We start from the raw sequence: 6,254 nt of genomic DNA, 5'->3' as shown, positions 1-6,254 counted from the left end.
AGAGAGACATAGAGACAGAAAGCGAGAAATCACCCCCCAGGGGGGATGGTCACACCGCAATCCCTTCTCCTCCATTCTCCTCTCAGGATCTTGGGCATGCACGCACATGCACCCGGCGTGAGTTTTAAGCCACCGGGTCCGGGACGTGAACCGCGGTCAACTATGTGGGAGTCCAGCGACATAGCCATTATGCTAACTGCTGGTTCCCTCCACTTACTCTTTGACGAAGTTGTTTGGAGTCTATCCTATAGAACTAAAAGCAACAAGGAAGCTGCATGCCCATCACTAGGAGAATGTTTAAATAAGTTTTGGCCTATCCACACTAAAGCATTTAGTGCAGCTATTAAAACTAATGAGTTTTCAGCCAGACTGTAGCATGGTGGTTAAAGTGGCTGGAACCCACATGACCAACCTGGAGATTCAAATCCCAGACCCAGAAGCTTGAAACATGTGCAAATCCATGTCCAAACTCTCACAAGGAGGGAGGGATGGAGAAGGGATTATAGCATGGCCATTCCCCATGGGAATGCTTTCTCACTCTCCCTCTCTCTCTCTGTCTCTCTCCAGTGAGACCCTCTGGCAAATTAAAGAAAAAATAATGAATTATATGTATACCTGTTGATCTGGAGAAAATTGTAAGTGTTCACAGCATAATTTTAATAATGGTTATCTCATTTTAGAGTGTGTATATTAAGGGATGGTTAGCATATGTTACTTCTGTAGCAAAATTTTACCTAGCCAAAAATGTAAATGGTATAATGAAGTCTTTTATCATAATTTCTTGAGAGAAAATTGCTTTGATTTGTACAGTTTTAAACCATGTATGTCTTTTTCGAGAATACATCTTTGCTCCTGCTGAGGAATTATGTATAAATTATCTTAGTATACTATTTCTGTCAAGAATGCCAGATATGGGGGCCAGCAGATGGCTTAACAGTTACATCACTGGACTCCCACATGGCCGCCCACAGTTCAAGTCCCAGACCCTGTGGCTTTAAACTCATGATGGGCGCATGTGCATACATGCCCAAGATCTCGAGAGGAAAATGGAGGAGAAAGGATTGCAGCATGACCATCTTCCCTGAGAGATGATCTCTCACTTTCTCCTTCACTGTCTCTACCTTTCTCTCTGTCTCTGGTGAGTTCTCGTGCTCTAAAACAAATCCTCTAAACAAAAGAGAGAGAGAGAGTATTAGAGGCCAGAAGATGGTGTGGTGGTTAGGGCACCGAATTCCCACATGGCCAACTGTGGTTCCCAGACCTGGCCGCTTACTTTCTATTGCTCTCTCTCTTTCTCTCTCTCTCTCTCTCCCTCTCATAAGTTAAACAACAATAATAAATAAATAAATTTTTTACAATTATTTAATTTAATTTAATTATTTTAATTTGACCAGAGAGGGAGGGAGAGAGAGAGGGAGAGAAAGAGAGAGAAATTGAAAAAGCAAGCCACCCAGTCTAGCACTTGAACCATGGTCTGCCATGTAGGAGTACAATACCCTTAAACACCATGCCACCTGCTGGCCCTGATAAATAATTTTTTTAAAAAAGATAATATCAGACTGAGAATCAGGACACCTGTGCAAAATAATTACATTAATACTGTTGCTTGGAAAAAAGAGAAGCACACAATTATACCTAATATACCACGCCCCCAGTGGACTTAGAATGCGATTGAAGAGATAAGGCATAAACAAGGAAAATAATAATTCAAGAATTATCACAGGGTACTTAACAATTAATTGTCATATTCAAGCTGCTACAGTAATTGCTACCAGCAGTTAGGCATTCATTCACTCAACTCATTTATGCATAGGATTTTAGTGTGCATGTTAAGTAGCTGTCTCTGCATCCCTCCCCCTTTTCTCAAAATTGGTGTCTGAAATGTAGTTCTCATGTGTTTGCCAGTTTTGGTGATTTATTTCCTGGCTACTCATAATTTACATAATCTGTCCTGTGCATTGGGCCTGAGTCCAGCCTCTCACCTGTTTCCTTCCTTCCCTGAGAACAGTCCTGTAATGCATCCCGAGTCTATGATTCTTGCTGCCAGATTTTCATGATGCTGTTTACATGGATCTAAACTGCACCAACCTCCTTACCAATCTCTGCCTATCCCTTCAATATGTTTCCACCATCATAGAGTAATAGGGACCAGATATACCCTCTGCCTTAAACTATTTTAAAAAATAGACAAAATATATGAAATAAAGTTTTTCAGACATTGGACATAAAGCAGTGCAGAGAAGTGGGTCCTGAGATGGGAGACAAGTGAGGTAGTTGTATGATTGCCCCACCCAGCTTACCCCTGGATAGTTTCTAAGCCACAATGGAGGGAAAGGAAATCCCAGTGGAGCTCCCTAGACTGAGGAGATGAAGCTGAATAAACAGAGGAGCATGAGGGCTAGAATTCATAAAGGAGAATACCACAAAAGGAAGAGCTACATGGAAAGTAGGACACTGTACAAAGGAAGATCCCTAGAGACCTGCAGAGCATTCCCCTTGAGTCTCCAGCTAAGTACTGATCAATACATGTGCATGAGGATATTATCCAAGGCAGAGGAGAGAATTCCTGAAAGGAGCAGGAGTGAAAATTCTTGGGGAACATGGAGAGCTGAGGAAAATCTCATTTCTTTTTTTAAAAATTATTTTATTTAACTTTATTCATTTTTATTTATATTAATTTGACCAGAGAGGGAGAGAGAGAGAGAGAGAGAGCTGTGAGGTTTAGGACTTGAACCGTGGTCGGCCATGTGGGAGTCCAGCACCCTTAACCACCACACCACCCGCTGGCCCCTCATTTCTTTTTTTAAAAAAATCATTTAATTATATTTATCATCATCATTATTATTTTTAATTTGCTATAGGACATGCATGCTCACCAGAGAGAGACAGAGAAAGAAAGAGAGAGGAAAACTGAGAAAGCAAGCCATCAGGTCTGGGACTCGGACCACAGTTGGCTATGTGGGAGTCCAGTGTCTTCACCACCACACCACCTGCTGGCCCTATTTTTAAATATAAGTGTTTTTTTATTTTATTTTTTTCTTTGACCAGAGAGAGAGAGAGCAAAGGAAAGTGAGACAGCAAGCTGCCAGGTCCAGGACTCAAACCACAGTTGGCTATGTGTCCAAGCACCATGCCACCTGCTGATGATAATTCTCATTTCTAACAGTCAGAGTAGAGAAACTTCGTAACACATGGGCATCAGGAAAAGAATTCAGAACATTATTGCTTTAGTAATAAGGAAAAATTAGCCATAAAGAGTACTCTGCTCCTATCTACAAAGCTTGAAAGAAAAGCCTCAAAAGGATAAAATTATTTTCAAGTAATTTAGCTATATTATAAAACAAAGCTCAAAAAATAATTTAAGACAATTAAAAATAAATAAGTAAAATCCAGAGTCTAACATGGTAAAAGTTTTGGGTCTGGTGTCCAGTCAAAAATTACCAGGCAGGGACCAACAGTTAGCGTAATGGCTATGTCTCTGGACTCCCACGTAGTCGACTGTGGTTTGAGTCCCAGACGCGGTGGCTTAAAACTCATGCCTGGCGCGTGTGCATGCGTGCCCAAGTTCCTAAGAGGAGAATGGAGAAGAAGGGATTGCGGCGTGGTCATCCCCCTGGGGAGTGATTTCTCGCTTTCTGTCTCTCTGTCTCTCTCTGTCCGTCTGGCAAGCGCACACGCCCTATAGCAAAAACCTCTCAAAAAAAAAAAGAAAAAAGGAAAAAAATTACCAGGCAGAAGTCAGCAGGTGGCGTGGTGGCTAAGGCGCTGGACTCTGACATGGTTAACTGCAGTTCCAGCCTTGGAACCACGGCTTGAAAATTACGTCAGGTGCATTTGTGTGCATGCCTCAAATCCCGAGGAAAAAAATGGAGAAGAGTGTGGCTATCCCCCCTGAGGGATGAGTTCTCACTTTTGCTCTGTCTGTCTCTCTCCTACAAGTGCACGCACCCTGTAACAAAAGCCTAAAAAAAAAATTACCAGGCGTATACAATAACAGAAAAATCAACCAATAATGAGGAGAAAAGTCAGCCAATAAAAAAAGACCCAAAAACTATAATGATGATAAAATTAATTTTGAAGGACATTTAAATAGCTATGATAAATATTATATATTGATAGTTTATGGACCAACTTCGTAGCCTAGTGGTTAAGGGAGCTGTATCCCATATGGTCAACCATGGCTCGTATCCTGGACCCAGCAGCTTGAAAAACACACTGTACATACATGTTCAAAATTCCAAAGTGGGGGGAACCAGCAGATAGCATAATGGCTATGTCGCTGGACTCCCACGTAGTCGAACGTGGTTCGTTGACCCGGTGGCTTAAAACTCACGCCGGGCGCGTGTGCGTGCGTGCCCAAGATCCCAAGAGGAGAATGGAGGAGAAGGGATTGCGGTGTGACCATCCCCCCTGGGGGGTGATTTCTCGCTTTCTGTCTCTATGTCTCTCTCTGTCTGTCTGGCGAGCGCACACGCCCTACAGTGAAAATCTCTCCAAAAAAAAAAAAATTCCAAAGTGGGGACCAGCAGGTGCATGGTGATTGAGGCACTGGACACTCTCACATGGCCAACAACAGTTCAAGTCCTGGATCTCATGACTTGCTTTTTCACTTTCCCTGTGTGTGTGTGTGTGTGTGTGTGTGTGTCTGGTCAAATTAAAAAAAAATGAATGAATGAATAAATAAACTTAAATAAATAATTCTTTTTAAAAATCCCAACAGGATGAAGAAATAGAGATCATTGTATGACCTTGTCCCCTTTGGGGGAGTACTTTTTTCCTGTCTGTCTCTTGCCTTCTATGAATCTGTCTTTCTCTGGTGAATGCACGTGTCTCTGGATAAAAAATTTAAAAAAAATGAATAGGTGGGGCCAGCAGGTGGTATAGTGGTTAATTGGCCTCCCACATGGCCGACCATGGTTCAAGTCCAGGACCTGGTTACATTCTCTCTCTCTCTCTCTCGCTCCATCCCTCTCTGGTCAAATGAAAATAAATAAATAAAATTAAATAAAATAATTATTAAAACAAATAAAATAACAAATAGGGGCCAGCAGGTGTCATGGTGACTAAGGTGCTGAACTACTAACCATGACTTGGGTCCCAGACCTGGTGGTTTGAAATTCACACCAGGTACATGTGTATGCATGCCCAAGATCCTGAGAGGAGAATGGGGGAGAAGGGACTGTGGCATGGCCATTCTCCCTGGGGGTTGATTTCTCACTTTGCCTCTCACTGTCTCTCTCTGTCTCTCTGGTGAGTGCACACACTCTATGGCAAAAAATAAAAACAACTAAAAAGAAAGAGAAAGAAAGAATATATTTTATATGTTGAAGATGGTAGAAAAAAGAGTGAGCATGTTAAGGAGAAACATGGAAACTATTTTTTTAAAGACTAAATCAAACTCGTAGACACAAAAAATGCATTGTCGAGCCCAGCAGGTGGCGTGATGGTTAAGCAGCTGGACACTCTGACATGGCCGACCATAGTTCAAGTCCTGGACCTGGTGGCTTGCTCTCTCTCTCTCCCCATGTGTGTGTGTGTGTGCGTGTGTGTGTCTGGTCAAATTAAAAGAAATGAATGAATGAATAAAATTAAATAAATAATTATTTTTAAAAATATATTGTCTGAGATGAAAAATGCACTAGTGGAGATTAACAGAAGATTATATGTTACTAAAAGCATTGAAAATTGTTATGGACACTGGGGACAAAGTGGAAGAAGAGTGGGAGAAGGGAAAACTGCAAGAAGGGAAATTTGGGGGAAAATGGAGAAGTAAGACATTTGTGGGATACAGTTACAGTTTGTTGCCTGTTGATGATGTCGTGTATAGTATTCTCAATTTGCCTGGTGTGTGGCATATATCACGTTGGGTAAAATTTCTTTACAATCTAAATGATACATAGCAATTGAATGTATAAATAATAATAAAAAAATAAGAAGATTATATGTTACAGAAGAAGAGATTAGTAAACTTGAAGACCTAGTAATAGAAACTATGTAAAATTAAACACACAGAGAAAAAAAGACTGAAGAAATGAACCAAGAGCACATTACTGAGTTGTGCAGCAACTTTAATGGGTGTAATATACATGTAATTGAAGTCCCAAAAGGGAAGGGGGGCTCATAAAAAATACTTGAAGAACTAATGGTTACACAAGACGAACTGAGGCTGCAGGCCCGACCCTTCTGAATCTCCATGCATCCCCACCATTCCTCCTCCTTGGACCCCAGGTTGGTTGTCTGGGACTTTAAGGCGG

This window comes from Tupaia chinensis, unplaced genomic scaffold (genome assembly GCF_000334495.1).
Source record: "Tupaia chinensis unplaced genomic scaffold, TupChi_1.0 Scaffold143992_1, whole genome shotgun sequence".
Taxonomy (NCBI): Eukaryota; Metazoa; Chordata; class Mammalia; order Scandentia; family Tupaiidae; genus Tupaia; species Tupaia belangeri.
Note: the sequence above shows the minus strand (reverse complement) of the source record.